Source organism: Odontesthes bonariensis, chromosome 8, assembly GCF_027942865.1.
Source record: "Odontesthes bonariensis isolate fOdoBon6 chromosome 8, fOdoBon6.hap1, whole genome shotgun sequence".
Lineage (NCBI taxonomy): Eukaryota > Metazoa > Chordata > Actinopteri > Atheriniformes > Atherinopsidae > Odontesthes > Odontesthes bonariensis.
This window is the reverse complement of record NC_134513.1, coordinates 26,860,130-26,878,227: the sequence shown is the minus strand read 5'-3', so window position 1 is coordinate 26,878,227 and position 18,098 is coordinate 26,860,130.

Genomic DNA, 18,098 nt, shown 5'->3' with positions numbered 1-18,098 from the left:
GCTTCAGTTGGTGGTAAATCATGCCTTGAAGAACAACCCCATGATCGACAGGACACTCGGGGCTGCATGGTCTCTTGTGAAGCATTTCAAGAAAAGTGAGCCGGCTAGCAGCAAGCTGAAACAGAAACAAAAACAGTGGGGTACAGCTGAGAATACCATGCTCCAGGATGTGTCTGTAAGATGGAACAGCTCATACTACATGGTGAGTCGCCTTTTGGAACAACGGTGGCCGGTGGTCGCAACACTTTCTGACCCAGACGTTACACAGCGTGGGAAGCAATCCATGGATTTGAAGAATGATCAGTGGATCTTACTAGAGGAACTGGAGCAGGTCCTCAAGCCTTTTGAACAGGCCACTGTTTTTCTCAGTGGAGAGTCCTATGTCACAATATCTGTTTTACCTCCACTGCTGAAGGGTCTCCATAAGTCTACAAAGAAAACCACATACAAGTCTGCTTCTGTGAACTCTTTTCAGATTGCTGCAGACCAAGAGATGAAGGCATGGTGGGAGTCTGAGTCTGCTTTCAAAGAGAATGGACAAAATGTGGCCATCATTGCTGCTGCCCTTGACCCCCGCTTTCGTAGGATGAAGTTCCTGTCACCCGAGAATGCTTTGAAGGTACAAGTACAAATTCAGGCTCTGATAATTTATATTAAAAGAGCCAAGCAACAACTGGAAACGATTGAGCAGGAGCACTCGGCCAGTCCCCAGCAAAAGAACACCTCTTTGCTGGACATTCTGCTTGGCTCTGCGTAGTGTGACAGGATGAGGTCAATCGCCGCGTGCAACTGCTTCAACTGTGCGAGAGCCTCACGAGCGGCGACCAGGATTTCAAACAAGTTTGATTTTCATCCGAACGATCGGGAGGTGGTCGGGAGGGCTTAATCGTTTGTCGTTACCCCATGTATACTACACGATGCGAGACCCACGATTGAGCCAAAACTTGGTCCGATCTCCAAAATAGTCGCACGAGTGAAAGTCTTGTCGACATCGGGCCAAAAATTGCACAGTGTATGCCCAGCTTTAGGAGGCCAGTGCCTTATCCACGTGACTATTCAAAATAAAAAACACAACTTAAAGCTGCAGTCTGCAACTCTTTTTCAAGCATAATGCCTGGAACTGTCCGGGGATTCTGAAAGTAGTACATTAAATACCCCAATACAAAAAAAAAATGAGTTCTCTAGGTCCCCTATATGTCCCGCTAGGTCCCTCCAAAGCCAGCAGGTTTGTTTACAAAATTGCAGACCGGACCGGTAAAAGGTAACCAATCAGGTTTACGAGCTGGGCTCTGCTGCCTGTCAATCACCGATTGTGCACGCGCGATACAAGGTAGGCTCGTCCCCACGCTTATTTATCTAGACTATTGAACTTCATTACGGGCTAGTCTACTTACTGTGTCTTCCATGATCGCAAATGACAGGTGAGTTGATGAATGAGGAGTCGTGTAAGCGCATCTGGCGTGCACGTAGACGTGCACGAGTTCTCATGTGTTTTGAAGGGGTGGGACAGGAAGTTGAATAACTTTTTATTTTTCGGTTAAAAAATAAGCATTTCTTGCATTTTGCGACTACGGAGGTCACCGTTTTCAACTTCAAGCGTTCTGATAGATCATGTAAACTCTTAAAATGCCAAAAAGTAGGACTTTACATATGACAACAACAAATCTTGCAGACTGCAGCTTTAAAGAAATGGGGTAAACGATCCTCTAATCCATTTAACAAAAGTGAAAGATTTCAGTCTTTTGACAACAATAATTATTTTTTCTTACTTATATCAGAAAAGTGGACTTTGGAGAACACTCGTGAGCACACCAAACTAGTTTTAATTAAGAGTGTGTAGAAAGGTTTTCAGAGTTGGTCAAGTGTCAACTGTTATGCTATGAGTGTTACATCGTCTTTTCCAGGTTTTTTAATGAGAGATGTCGAGTTTGATTTGAAAATGTATACATAGCAGAGGATGGTTTTGGTCTATTGACCTCTGGGTTATGGGCCCAGCACGCTTCGGCTGCGCCACTCTGCTACACACCTCTGATGGGATTTTCGGCTCTTTTTCGAGATGCGGCTCTAATGGCTCTTCTTACTGTGGAGAGCCGGCTCTTTCGGCTCCCAAACGGCTCCCCATATATATTTTTACATTATTAATTATTAATAGCTTAAACCTAATTTTATAACGTTTTGTTTCATTATTGACATTGTTAAGCACTTATGATGAGTAAAAATGCTGCATAACAATGCTTTATAAATAAAAGTTTTATTATAACCAATTAAATTATCACAAAATAGCACCACTTCCACAAAAATAACTTAAAATAAATTAAACAGATAAAATACAAACACTCACCACAATACCAAAACGTATCAAAGCAGCTTCATGACAAAAAAGGTGCCACAATACAAATATCAAATACAGTTCTATTAAATTAAAGTATAAAACTATGAAGGATAAAAAAGACCATGTGAACAACACCAAAAGGAGGAGAACATACACTTTATATTCTTTTTATTTACTCTTCCATCTTCTCAACATTGTTTACACACAGTTCTGCACTTATTGCAAGGTTTATCATCACTTTAATTGTCATGTCTTTTGCGGGATACATATCACTTGCATCTTAGCTTGCGCTCTCGTCTCGCAATGTATTTTGGGTAATGTAGTCATTTTTAACACAGAAACTCTTTTTCCATACAAATAACCAAAGTAATAACCCTGTGACTATGTAATTACGTAAATGAATGCATTTAATATGATGAAATGAATATGATACAATATTAAAATTATTAACTCAAATTGCCATATGCTACATTTTAAGTTAAAACAGTATTAACAGGCTACAACTGTAAATGTAAATAACTCCCCATCATGTTTCCCCTCCTTCTTTATTGTAATCTCAATTATTTGAGAGACAACATCTGTGCAGCACAAATGAATAAAACAAATTCCAGATTGAGCAGCAAAGAGTGTTGTGTTTTGTGAATAAATGTAAATGATTCTGGCTTTGGTTTTCACAATCACATTCAGTGGATGACACTCACTGTCCTGTTATTCAAGAGGATTCTGTTATAAAGTATGTTAAGTCCCTCCTGTCTCACTGAAACAGAACCGAACCGAACAGAACAGAACTTTTGGCACACACACACACACACACACACACCCTCACACACACACACACACACCTCAGCTCTGGCCCTGTCATATATCCACGCCAACAGACAGACAGACAAACAACAGAGAGAGACAAGTAATGGTGACTATAGGCCTCCAGTCATCCAGGGTCTGTCCTGACTTTGGACAGTAGCACCGCCCCTTTAGCTGGGTGTGTCCAGTCTGTTTGTTTTTGTCCTGGCCACACACTTTGCAGGTGGAGTGGTATTTCTCCTTTTTCAGCCTCTTCCGTGGCTGTTCCCCCCTTGCCATTCGCTCCTCATCCTCCTGGGCAGCTTTGTTCAGCCTCCAGGCAGGTTGCCTTGGCCGGGCACCTGGAAGGCACTCTGGAGGTGCTTGTGGTTGAGGAGCCTGAGAAAAAGGAGGAGCATGTGTAGATGGAAAGTGGAGAAATGGGGGAGCATATGAAAAGGGAGCTTGCAGGAACGGAGCTGCCCCAAATTGTGGAGGGAACTGAGGAGGTCAAAGGTCATCTGTTCGTGTGCATGTTGCACAGGGGCAGCCGGGAGAGTGCTGATTGGAGGGAGAGGCTCCATGGCCAGGTGCAGCTGTTGAGGGAGAACTGTACCTTTCAGCAGCATGTTCCTGTCCTTCCTCTTGTCCCTCCTAAGCAGCCTACAAGACAAACATTCATTATTTTATATGTGTAAGCCTATCCTCCCTCCCTAAGGTTATTACATACAGTGTATTACATATTTTCTAACAAGCATGAGGTTAAATATTCATATACATGTATATACAGTATATACTGTCTTAGCTGTATGGGGAAGGTAAATGAAATAACACATACCATGCAGAGACCGTGGTGTTGTTCACCGGCACCAGAGCCAGCGTCGTCTGGACCAGGACAACCCTGCTGTCCTCCAGCAGCTGTCTAATGTGGCTGTACACACTCACAGTGGACTGAGGGATGGGCAGGGTTTTCCCCTTCATGTCCTTGGGCCTGTTGCGTGACTGCTGGAACTCCTTGGCCAGTCTGAGGCAGACACACTCACTGACCCTGTGGACTTCAGGGTTCCGGGCTGCTTGGCCGTGAGTCATGTACAGTCTGTGGGAGAGAAGTGTGATATGATCTGGACTGTGAACAAGGTTGTAAAGCCACGAAGAACCAAGTGACAATGTCAGTAGGGATTGCAATAAAGTAATTTACACTTAATAACATGTGCTGTCTCTTAGTCAATGATTTGCATTGAACCAAAATGATAGAAAGCACCTCTCTGCCGCCTGCTGTCCAGGAGCAGAGCCACTCGGCTTCCTCGGTGCTCTCCACGGTCCTCCTGGAGAGCACGTAATACTCTGGTCAATCAGTATTGCTTAGTTTGTCGTGTCACCATGTCTGCTCTCCCTGCCTCTGTGTCTCCTCTCCCTGTCTCTGTGTCTCCTCTCCCTGTCTCTGTGTCTCCTCTCCCTGCCTCTGTGTCTCCTCTCCCTGCCTCTGTGTCTCCTCTCCCTGTCTCTGTGTCTCCTCTCCCTGTCTCTGTGTCTCCTCTCCCTGCCTCTGTGTCTCCTCTCCCTGTCTCTGTGTGTCTGTGTCTCCTCTCCCTGTCTCTGTGTCTCCTCTCCCTGTCTCTGTGTCTCCTCTCCCTGCCTCTGTGTCTCCTCTCCCTGCCTCTGTGTCTCCTCTCCCTGTCTCTGTGTGTCTGTGTCTCCTCTCCCTGTCTCTGTGTCTCCTCTCCCTGTCTCTGTGTCTCCTCTCCCTGCCTCTGTGTCTCCTCTCCCTGTCTCTGTGTGTCTGTGTCTCCTCTCCCTGTCTCTGTGTCTCCTCTCCCTGTCTCTGTGTCTCCTCTCCCTGCCTCTGTGTCTCCTCTCCCTGTCTCTGTGTCTCCTCTCCCTGTCTCTGTGTCTCCTCTCCCTGTCTCTGTGTCTCCTCTCCCTGTCCCCTCTCCCTGTCTCTGTGTCTCCTCTCTCTGTCTCTGTTACAAAAAGAGGGCCATGCTACATGCAACTCAGAATCCTACACTCACAGTTTTCTCCAGAGTTGTGGAGATATATATTGTTCAATAAATAAATCCACATGCTGCAGTGGCTTATCAGGACTTAGTAAATCATTTCACCTACCTTGTGGAACCCACAGGAGCACAGAAGGCATCCCCCGAACAGATCCTTTGTGTGGTTCTGCAGGGGACAAGCATCAATTTTCTCCAGGGCCCTTTTCCACTTCTTGGCCCCTGGACGTTTGCCAGTAGAGAAGTGGTAGTGGCCCTGGGCACATTTTACACAGTTGTCCCTCCAGTAAGCATCAGGTTTGCAAACATTAATAAAACAGGTTAATGTAAAGCTAGGCTATGTGTACAGAGGGTATGAATTCATCCCCCTTTCACAAAAATAGAATCATTATCTTAATGTGGTTTCATGTAGGGATGTTAGAGGTTGTTTGATTTAAAATTGGGCGAAACAAAAGCAATTGCACTTAGGACAAGTCAAATTTAGGGTTGGGGTTATTACAATCTCTTCAGTATATACCCAAATGTGGAAGGCAAATGAGGTCAAATTATAAATGTGTTGATATGCAGTATGCATTAAATAGCCATTCCAAATATGACCACTAGGTGGACCTACCAAGCATAAATAGAAGGTCAACTACATGAATAAGGCAGTAGAACAAGTGATGTTGAACCTGGAGACATGATTGAAAATGTTTGTTAAATGAAGTGGAGTACAAGCTCTTTAAGGAAGCTACAAAGTTTATCGACTGAGTTCGTAAACAACACATGGTACCAGGAGTGGGGTTTGAACCCACGTGGGCGAGCCACTATGCTTTCAATCACGTTACATCCAGTCCTCAGCATGCACAGGCAAATGGCAAAGCTGAAAAGGGGGTGCACATCATTAAACAGATTCTGAAAAAGACCACAGACTGCAAGTCAGATCCTTACTTAGCTCTTCTAGGCTACAGAGCTGCCCCGCTTGAATGTGGTTTATCCCCAGCAGAACTGTTAATGAATCGCAAAGTACGCACAACCCTTCCCTGTTACACAGACATCAAGCACAACACAGGGATACAGACAAAATTGGAGAACATGAAGTGGAAACAGAAACAACGTTTTGACAAGTCAACTAAGCCTCTCAGTCCACTCGCCAAGGATGACGTGGTGCGAATCCAGGATCAAGAAGCATGGAACAGAAAAGCAACTGTTCTCCAGGAGGTCGGACCTAGATCCTATGAAGTGAAGACTGAAGAAGGACATGTGCTCAGAAGGAACCGCCGCAGCCTTCTGAAAACAAAAGAGACTTTCACAGAGGCTGAAAATGATTCTGATGATTTCAGTGCAGAAGCAGCATCAAGTGCAGACAATGGACATTTGCAGGAGGACACAAGCAATGTTCAGTCGGAATTACCTGTCCTGAGAAGATCTGGGCGCCAGACAAAAAGACCTGATAGACTGAATTGTAAGAAGAATGGACTGGATATTGGTTCACTGTAAAAAAAAAAAAAAAAAACTGGTGATGTGTTGATGAATGTTTAAAGTGAGTATCAGTGTGTTAGATCTATTAAGTCAGTAAGTTAAGTATCAGTGTGTTAATGTTTGGATCTACAGAAGGGGGGATGTGTTGATATGCAGTATGCATTAAATAGCCATTCCAAATATGACCACTAGGTGGACCTAAACAGAACATAAATAGAAGGTCAACTACATGAATAAGGCAGTAGAACAAGTGATGTTGAACCTGGGCTGTGTTCGAAACCGCCTACTACATACTACATACTTGAAAACGGCATACTCATCTATCTGACAGTATGCAGAGCGTTTACACACAGTGCACTTCACTCCTGCCCGAGCCGAAATCAGCCAGCCTGAAAAGCTGATTTCGCTTAAGCTATAAACTCTGTAAATATATAACTTTAGCAACATTTGACACATTTTCAGGCGAGAAAGTAGTCATTTAGACCCCCAAGGTGTTGAAAATCTGACAAAATACCGGCTATTTACAATTTTGTTCCCACAAATTCGCCGTTAGTAAAGCTAGCCGCAGTGAGCAACGCACTTCCGGTTATGCCGTTTTGACTGCTCTCGTCCCGTTAACGGAATTTGACCGTTCAAATGGCGATGGGCGACGTCACGTTACGTTGCATCTTGGGTAGTTTGAGTGTGACAAGTAACCTCATGATGAATACTCAACATTTCGGCGAATCTAGTATGCATCTAGTGTGCATCCGGGAACTTAAAAAAGTATGACTAGTAGGAATAGTAGGAGAAGTAGGCGGTTTCGAACACAGCCCTGGAGACATGTTTGAAAATGTTTGTTAAATAAAGTGGAGTACGAGCTCTTTAAGGAAGCTACAAAGTTTATCGACTGAGTTCGTAAACAACACAATAAAGGGCTTGCTTTCCAGGTAAAATGTGATGGGATTTATGTCCACACTCCTCAGAAATCTTTTAGGTGCTCTTCTGGTGAGAGGCCTTAAACATATCACAGAAAATCATAATGGACTTACCGTGCTTTCTATGTTAAAATTCTCAGAATATTCCTTCCCTATTTTCACTTGTATTTTTCTTCCTCCTAAATTTTTTTTAATCCATTTAAACATACAACCATTTATACCCATTCTTCTAATTTGAACTAATAACCCTTCTCTCCACATCATATCATTCGATCTTTCAATATAAAAAAATACTGCTACAACACTCTTTATTTACTTGAGCCTTCCTAATTTCATTCTCTAGACATATTACTGGATCCATTGTACTCCTCCCTCTCCTAAATCCACTTTGATACTTTGATATAAGTCCTTTACTTTCTATATAATATAACAATCTTTCATTTATCATTCTCTCCATTATTTTACATATATTGGATGTTAAAGCTCTTGGTCTATAATTTTTGATTTTTGGTTTTTATTTATCTTTTCCTGGCTTTCTAATTGGTATAACCACAGCTTCTTTCCAACTTGTTGGTATTTCTCCCTCCTCCCAAATTCTATTATACAATTCCAATCAAATATTTTTAGAAAATTCACTTAAATGACTTACCATTACATAACAAATCTGATCTTTCCCGAAGCTGATCATTTATATTTTTAAACTGCCCTATTCAATTCCATTATTGTAAATGACATATTCAATAAATCATTTGATTCAACCATTTTCTCCAATAACTCCTTATTTTCCAGAATTGTCTTTTCTCGCCCTACTACACTGATAATTTCAGAACTATGAATTCTAACAAACACTTTTCTCAACATCTCTGCCTTATCTTTATTTTTCACTGCTGTTGTTTCTCCATTATTTAATATTGGATATCCATTCACTCTTTTAATTCCTTTCATTCTTTTAATCACTTTTAACAGTTCTTCTTACCTTTGCTTGCAATTTTTTGTATTCATTCAAATTCTGAGGGCTATGATTTCTTTTTAATACTTTAAAGGCTTTATTTTGTTTCTTCAATAGCTGCAGTACATTCTATTGTCCACCATGGTACCAACTTCCTTTCCTTTTTCCCACCTTTTATCCTTATAGTTTGACTAGCCACTTCTACAATAGCATTACATATATAAAGATTAAAATCCTCAATACTACTATTTAAATCCACTTTTGGTATTTTTAATTCACTATTATCTGAATGAGCCCTGAATCTTCTAAATCTAATTATACCTGATGAGCAACAGCTGTGTCACCTCCACGAGGAGCTGATTTAAACCTCACAGGTGGGTTGGGATGTTGTTTGCTAACTGGAACAATGGGAGCTGTTGGAGTGCTGCTGATTTCTGTGCTGACGGCTTGGCTGGCCAAAGGTTTTGCATTTTGTCTGCTCTTTTTGGTGTTAAGTACTAAAACTGGATTGTGTCTGTTGTTCTGTCTCACGATTAGCATTTGTGCAAAAATATGCTCTCTCCATAGGATCATGTTTGCCAATAGTTGGGATGGATCATGGAGCTGCCAGTGAGGTTCAGAAAAAGCAAAGCGGTAAGGACAGCTGTAAGAAATGTTTTAAAGCTGTAGGTTTTCATAGTGACTCAATACCTTTTGTGTCATAGACCTGTCTTCAAGGAAACCCCTTGAACTTGTCCAGCCAATGGATTCCATGTTGGGGAAGAACTCAAAAGAAGGTATGCATATTGAGTTTGAGTCTTCCTTGGATGGTGAAACTTTATAAACTGCGTTAGTTGAGCATCGACTGGAAAATGGTTTTCAGAAGACTTCTGTCTGAACAGTGACCCGTTTCAATCTGCAGCTGTTTACTTGGCTTCTGCATAGTTGTATAGTACGTGTCAGGATATGGTAAAGCCCTTTAAAGCTTTGTCACACTGCAAGAAAAGCAACTAAACTGAGTTTAAAGCCATATATTGGGGCAGGTCTGAAGTATTTGCATTTTCTGTTTGACTAACTTGTCTATATTTCTTAATCCACTTCGCCGCTGCAGTGGCGGTCGCCGCCAATCCGACGGAAGAGGCTGCCGCCGCCGCCAATCCGACGGAAGAGGCTGCCGCCGCCGCCGCCAATCCGACGGAAGAGGCTGCCGCCGCCGCCGCCAATCCGACGGAAGAGGCTGCCGCCGCCGCCGCCAATCCGACGGAAGAGGCTGCCGCCGCCGCCGCCAATCCGACGGAAGAGGCTGCCGCCGCCGCCGCCAATCCGACGGAAGAGGCTGCCGCCGCCGCCGCCAATCCGACGGAAGAGGCTGCCGCCGCCGCCGCCAATCCGACGGAAGAGGCTGCCGCCGCCGCCGCCAATCCGACGGAAGAGGCTGCCGCCGCCGCCGCCAATCCGACGGAAGAGGCCGCCGCCGCCAATCCGACGGAAGAGGCCGCCGCCGCCAATCCGACGGAAGAGGCCGCCGCCGCCAATCCGACGGAAGAGGCCGCCGCCGCCAATCCGACGGAAGAGGCCGCCGCCGCCAATCCGACGGAAGAGGCCGCCGCCGCCAATCCGACGGAAGAGGCCGCCGCCGCCAATCCGACGGAAGAGGCCGCCGCCGCCAATCCGACGGAAGAGGCCGCCGCCGCCAATCCGACGGAAGAGGCCGCCGCCGCCAATCCGACGGAAGAGGCCGCCGCCGCCAATCCGACGGAAGAGGCCGCCGCCGCCGTCTAACTTGCCATCCTGAACCTCTTTTTAAATAAAACAGTGGCATTGTACAATGTGTGCTGCTGAAACCAATTCCTTGGCTCTGAATAATTTATTTGTCTCGCTGGAAGGGTGGCTGTCTAAGGCCTTCCTAAGGAAGGGAACCAGGAAGAAACATCCTGTGATGTTTGGAAATGGATTTAAGTTGGAGCTGCATGTTCTTATAGATGCAGCTACTCAAATCATGGCTCTGTACAGCCAGTTGCCGGCAGGGTCCTATCCAGTTTTCAGCCAAGTAACACCACCCCCAGCCATAACAACAAAGTAGTAATGTCTTTAATCAAGGAAGTGAGCTGCAATGCCTTTACTCCACATGGGAAGGAGCAGTGACTGAAGCTAAAACTGTGTACAGCTGTCTCTGTATTTTTACTTTCTCGTGGAGTCATCTGAAAGTAAAATATTATGCCAGAACTCCTTTTTAAATGTTGAAGATGTAGGTGCCTGCAATGGTTTTTACTTCCTGAAGAGTGCAGATGTCTCTACTTCCTCCTGCTGCTTACAGCTTTATTCCCTTTAAATCATTCTACTTTCCACAAGTCTTGGATATAATTTTGTTCTTTTATTCCTTTAATGTATATTTGTAAACGGTATTGGCCCTCCTGTTTACAAAAATAATCGAGTAGAACAATGTCTCCTCACCCTGCAGTATCAGTGAGCTCCTGTTAGGATAACACAGCTCAGATTAAAACACTGCAAGACATATGTATAAACGAGGAATTTATTGATTCTAATATAGCTCCTGTGCAGGCTGTAGTGCCTTCATGTGCCAAAGGACTAACTCAGATCTGGTGATCTACTGTGTCAAAAGCTGCACTAAGATCCAGCAACACCAGGGGCCCGTTGCACAAAAGTAGGATTTAGACATCCAGGATGAATTACTTAGCCAGGTTCAAGGAATCCAAAACATGGGCGCCCAGGCTTAGTGTGTTGCACAAAGGCCAAGCCAGGATGAGCAGACATGGATTCATTAAGCCAGGTGAAACCGATCCCGGATAAGTGCTGCACACGGCTTGCTTAAATAGACCCCACGATCGATCATAGATTCACTTATTCACCATGGCAACAAGGGTGGCGTATTTCTCCCCAGCGGAGCAAGAACTATTAATGGAAGCATATGAAGAGGTGAAGGAGAAAATAAAACAAAAAGGAAATACTGCCACAGTTAAAAAACAAAGGGAGCAAGCGTAGCAAACCATTGCTGACCGCCTGAATGCGTAAGTAGTGCACAAATACACACTCACCACTCCACTGAAACTATCACAATTAGGCTACAAGCCAAATAAAATGTTAATTAACATATTTGAAAACATATTTGTAACCTACTTTGATTATGAATAAGTTGAAATTGACTGCATGTGAGTGAAACTATCTAAATGTAACTCCATGCTCCTCCACTGTTTCATCGTGTGTGTGTGTGTGTGTGTGTTTTTGTGTGTGTAGATTTAACATGACTGGGCCAAAACGGACATGGCAGCAAATCAAAGTAAAATATAAGAACATCCTGCAGAATGGTAAGTTCCCTGACAAATACTTAACAAGTGTACTTTTTATTAAGAATGTGCCTGCCGTCACATTGCCTGTACTGTGCATTCATTGGTTTAACATCTTATCATTTCAGATGGTCTGCAATGCTGACTATTTGATCAGTAATGTTGTGGCAAAGTGGCCCGGCTCGGTCCACGACTCCCGAGTGTAACGTATGACATGATCATTACAGAGATGTTCAAATATTTCCTCTTCAGTTTAATGTGGTTCCACATGTTAAAAATACATGTTTTTCTTCATTGTAGAGACAGTCTTGCCACAATATTAAAATATTTGCTCGACTTTCACAGTAATGTTGACAAATTTTAGCAAAGCTGATCTTCCAAGCTATGAGGATAAATAAAAACTATGACCGGTACAATTTTTTGTCAAGAAGATATTTTTCATTCAAACATTAAATGGAATAAAGCCCACTTAAAAACTACAGTCATTGATATTAAATGCAGTAAAAACTTACTTCCAAACTCCAGTCTGGTTCCTCCACCAGCAGCGTCAATTCAGCCAAAGCTAAGGTATGGCAAGGTCACTATAGTCACATGACTACAGTATCAATAAATATACAATAATCACCACAAAAGTCTGCTATGTAGCTTATCTGTGTGCAAATGCAGTCTCACTCACATAACATAACAACGGACTCGTCTCCGTCTCCCTGTTAGCATTAGCATTAGCATTAGCATTAGCGGCGGAGGTGCTGAAGTGGACAGCCCCGTTAACAGCCTGAATCCCGCCTTCACTACCTGGTCCTCCTTTCTCCGCCGCTGGGGCAACATTGGACCCATCCTCACCTGCCCTTTTTTTTTTGGTGATAAATAAATCTAAAGTTTTCTGCTTTCTTTTCATATTTTACATTAATTAGCAAACAACATCCCGCTAATAACATCAGCTTTGACCTCCAGGCTCCGTCATCTCGTGGGAGGGAGGGGAGGCTGGGAGATACCACATTTCAAAAGGGAAGATGATACTTAGATCAATTGATTGTGTTGTTCAGAATTTCATTTGTAGTTCATCTATATGTATTAAATAATAAAATAATCAATTCAAATTGACACAGAGTAATTCCATGAATTAATTAAAAAAAAAAGAAAAAAAGAAAAACGAACATTTACATTTTGCCCTGGAGCCAAGGTGTGGCAGCCGCCATACCTTGCCATACCCAATTGACGCCCATGTCCTCCACCAAAAGTCCACCACTGTGATACAAGTGATTATGGTACAGAGAGGCCAGTTATTTCAAAGTAAAGGCTTAAAATCTGTCATATTTAGGAGCACTTTCACATGTGACTGTGTGGGTTTTTCCTTTGATCAGCTATCACAGTCTTGAAAAGCAGGTGTCCTGCCCAACAACGGGATCAGCCCCACTTCCTCATAAGATGAGTTTTTTTTATCTTTCTTTGCTCAGAGGTGCTGTGATATTCAGGCTCAATAATTATGGGTGCCAATGCCGAAGGCATTAGACACATATCTTACTCCTGTGCCAGACTCTTATTATCTGTTTCCGCCCTAAAGTTCGGCGACTAACTAGTCTGGCAGCGATGGTCCCACGACATAAAAAGCGCACCGTTAGGTGCGCATTGATCGGGAATAGTGTGCAAAGACTTTTCTCTCTCAATAATCAAAAGGAATTCCTGCAAAATGGGAAAATGTCGGAAAATTTAAACAGGGAATCCTCATCAAAAAGTCAAAAAATGGCGATTTGGACCCTTAACGAGCTTGAAAAAGGCATTTTCAGAGGCCTTATAACTCAGCCATACAGCATAGCACAGACCTCATTCAAAGTTTGTAAGTGACACCAGACTCTCGGCTATAACTGACTCGAAGGGTTTGAATATATTTAATACGGCTTTGACACGACGGCAGTTTACGTTTGAGGGTAACAAAATCTCAGGTCTGGCGTCTCTCGCACTCAAGCCCTCACTCTAAAAATCATTAATCACGATTCGTCAAACAAAACTCTCTCGTGTCTGAAATATCTGGCCGATCTGGACAAATTTTATCACAAAACGTAGGTATTTTTGTCCTCTTTCACACAATGTCACACTCATTGACCTCTGCCACACACATTTATCACAAATTGCCTCTGAGCGCAAAGTGCTGTGCCTCAATTCCATTATAAATGGCTAAAATCAGTGTTCAAATATGATTTTAAAACTGCCATTTAAAACGAGCCCGAGGGGGTAGCCGAATAAAAATTACACCGCTGGATTCGGCCGTCCCTTGTGGCGCTCACGATACAAAAATGATTCAGATACGAGCTTTACTTTTCGAGCTGTGACCGTTTGTTCGAGAAAGTAGGCGGAAATAAGAAATGCTCCATTTTTAACAGGGACAAGTGTGTGTCATTTGCAGCACCTGTCAGTTGGAGCTTCTCGCACACTGACGAGCTGTCTCCTAGCAACAAGCTTAAGAGCCTGCTATGGGCTGAGACAGACTGCTTAGGAGGAAAAAGCCAAGATGGAGCCCTTCAGGAGCCATAGGCCGTTTCTCAATACCAAGAATGCAAAGAACAGACTTGTGTTCTTGAGGAGAATGTTCTTGCTAGTCAACCTCGGAAGAATGAACTCGGGAGATCACAAGTACACATGCTCCGTTTTCAGTTTTGAGACGATGCGTTCTTCGTGCCCGAGGCAGCCTGCTCTCATTAAACAGCTGGGCTTTTTCATCCAAGCGCTGACAAGTTTGAGGCGCAGAATTCTTCCGAACAAAATTGTAAATAGCTGGTATTAAGACAAATTAACGATAAAATCGGGATCTAAAGGGTTACTTTCTCGCCTCAAAATGTTTTAAACGTGGATAAAGTGATATATTTAAAGCAGGGTTGCCAACTTTTCCAAAAAACCTTGGAGTGAGATTTCAGCGGGTCGGTTCGCGACACGCATCTCAGAAGTTCTTCCACAGTACAGATCCATATATATATCTGTGTAGATATGATGTAGATACATGGATACATTTTATGAATATACAATAGTGCAGAGTGTGGGGCCTTCCTCTAGAAAATTTTGCATTTCTTAAATGCAATTTCTTCCATTCTAGTCGATTTTAGGGTGACTATTTAGACATGGCAAATCCTAAATTCGCTTGAATCGAATAACACTACATTGCTGTAGTGAGACAGCGCTGCGTTACCAATCAGATTTCGCCTTGGCAAACCAACGTCACTGACGCACCGACTGACGTACCGACTGACGTAATGACAAGCCGTTTCCAGCAAATCAACAATCTGAGAGGGATTAGACACTCTGCTGCAAGGGCGTAATAATGGTGTTGACATTGGTGGGGACATAATTTTTTCACTCCACCACCAACTAAGTTTGAGGGACACGTCCTTCGTGTGGAGGGTGTGGGGGGCCTCCCCCAGAAATTTTTTATTTCTTAGTTGCAATTTCCTGCATTTTAACCAATTCTGGGGTGAAAAATGCAAATCCCATCTGATTCACAGCCCTCTGATTTTTTTTTTTAATGTAAACCATAATGGCAAGATTGAGAATTGATTTTTTTATGCAAGTCACTCAAGTTTCTGGTGACTTCAACATTATCCCAGGCCCAAGCAGACATTGCCACAGAAAGATGTTTTATGTGTGTTATGTGTTTCTGAAATTTCAGGATCTGTAAGTTGATGAGTTTGGGTGCATTTTGTATAAAATATCAACTGATGAAGTTTTGAAAGTGCACACTGCAAAGATAAGTGTGAAAAGTGTGAACAATAAAAGTGGAAATGTACAATTTTTGAAAAATGTAGGCGGATGACTACTTAGCATTAGCAACAAGCATTTATTAGCTCTGCACAGTTCCCACAAAAATAAAACACCAGCAGTCAAAAGATTAAGGTCCAGCAAACATTTATTAAAAATAAAAACATACTGGCACATGAAAAACACTTTTCCACGGCTCACTTTTTCCTGAGCTCCTGCAAACTATTAAGTTTGTAGCTTTGAGCCTATTAACTAGCCATATCTTGTATGAATGAGCCATGCAATGCATGGCGCCGCCGTTCATTGAGGCAGACAAACTGCTGAGTAACTTACCGTTGACTTGGTGAAATAACCTCTTATGTCCGTCAGTTTTCTTTTCTTGCCCGAGTCAGACATGATTACTCCGAGCCAGCGAATAAAAGACCCGTCACCTCGTCAGCTGTTTTCCCGCTATCACCGCTTAGCAACCAACCTAGCAACCAACCTAGCAACAACAAGCCAGGCATAGCGCTACAGAAGGTGATCCAATCACAGATAGCGAGGCTGTCCCCACCAATGACACGCCATCTTTGAGAGAAGGAACTGCGGGAGGGGAAAATTAACCCTTTGTTTCGCCCGTGCTCTGCTGTGGTCCATGAGTTTAAGCATTCGAAAATTATAGAACGAGTGAAAAAAAATCAACACAGAAAGAAAAATATATCTAGTGTGAGATTTCTTTGTTAAGTGTGAGAGCGTGACACTAAGTCTGAAGGAGTGAGTGTCACGGCAGATGCGTGAGAGTTGGCAACCCTGCCTTCGGGGGTCTGAGTTGGAAAAACTGCGCTATGGAACTTTGCTGGAGCGGCCCGGTAGCTGAGCGGAAGTACTTCGACTTGCTTTCTGGCACACCTACCGCAAAAACAAATAGACCCCTCTCACGCTCCCAGGTACATTTGACTTGTCTTACCTTCTCGGTCGACATAGCTTGCACCTTCTAACTCCTCGCCGGTTCGTCAACAAACGTGAAAAGTGAAAGTGAAAGGGTGTTGTATTTACGACACTGTAACCGTACATTACCTCCAAGCCTGTAGGGGGAGCTCCAGAGTGGGATTTTTGAGAAGTTACATTGTATCGCTTAAAATAAGAATTTCTATAAGGAAAAAATGTGTCGTGACGGGTGGGTTGGTAGGACACGGACTCGAGAGATGTAAAAAGCAAACTTGGTTTATTTTTAACTTTGGACAAAACAAAAGGCGCAGCTGAGCCAGATGACAAAAACTTCAACTGTGAAATCAAAACATGAACATGACAAAAATAAAATTGGAAAAAAATTGAGATTTTTTTTTATATTCGTCAGGTTTCCGAAATGTGTCCCCCCCAATGTTAAACTCATTCCTACGCCCTTGGTTGTGTCACTTGTTGTGGCTGAAGTTGTGTTTAGTTCATCTCAGGATCCTAGTAGTCCTCAACAGAAGCGATGATCTTTGAGAACTGGTAGAGGGAAATGTGAGGAAAAAATGTTCTGTGAACTGAAAGTGTTTTATGTTTGTTTTTAAAGGATACTGTGAACCATGGCGAACATGGAATTGGTGGTGCGATGGTGGTCCAAAAAAACAACAACAACCCACAAACACTCTGAAATTTGGTAGATCTCAAGCTAGTACTTTTGAATAACACGCCGATTTTACCTTTATCCCTAACACACACACACCCACATCTTATTTACAATAAGGTGAAAAGCACAATCAGTTATAAAGTGAGAAAGCTAAATTTAAACAAAACCAATAACTAACATGTTTTAGTGCTTAGTTTTGGAGGAATTGACTTGCACTAGAGATCACATGTACAATATTCAGAGAAGAAACATGAGCAATACTAGCTGACACAAAAGACTGACTATTTTCTATCCTAAAGCCCAAAACACCTCTGTCAATGTTTCTCTCATATTTCCAAAGTTGGTTGTTTTGTTTGTGTCTTCTTCTCTAAAGTTGTGTTTCTGGCTTGGTGACCACGAATTTGTTTATTTCAGCCAAGTCTGAAGTGCCTGCATCACAGAAGTCTGGGAAGTCTGTTCTCTGTGGGATGAAATTAATTACTGAGCCAGCAAATCTTGTGAAAGTAGTAGGATGGCAATGAATCCAGAGCTTTGCTGGAAGTTTTGACTATGGGAAAGCCTTAAAGGTAGGGTAGGAGATCCTAGATTTTGAGTCCAGCGAAGCTGCATTTTGAAAATACACAGGTACAAAGTCCTAACCCCTTTCTTCAGACATTCCCCCGAAGCCACGCCTCTAGAGTACATGAACGCGCAATGCTTGTTCACGAGCAGAAAGGTGCACGAGCGCTGTTTAAATCGTCGTTGCCGTATTTAGTATATGCTAACTATACGTTTAATAATGCTAGGTGCTAGCCAAGCTGGCTCTAGTTTAGGTTCCTGCCAAGCTTCTGGGCACGCGTAATTTGTTCACGAAGAAGGGTACGCGCACAGGGGGAAGGAGGAGCAGATTGCAGTTTGATAGACGCATCAGAATCCAATCATCGTTCAGTATGATTGGATAGTGTTTTTCCTGGATTGTTCGTTCTTAGAGGCCACTAAAACTTTTAATTTTTGTGTCAAAACTTTTAATTAATTGGTTGCAATGGGGATGTGAATAG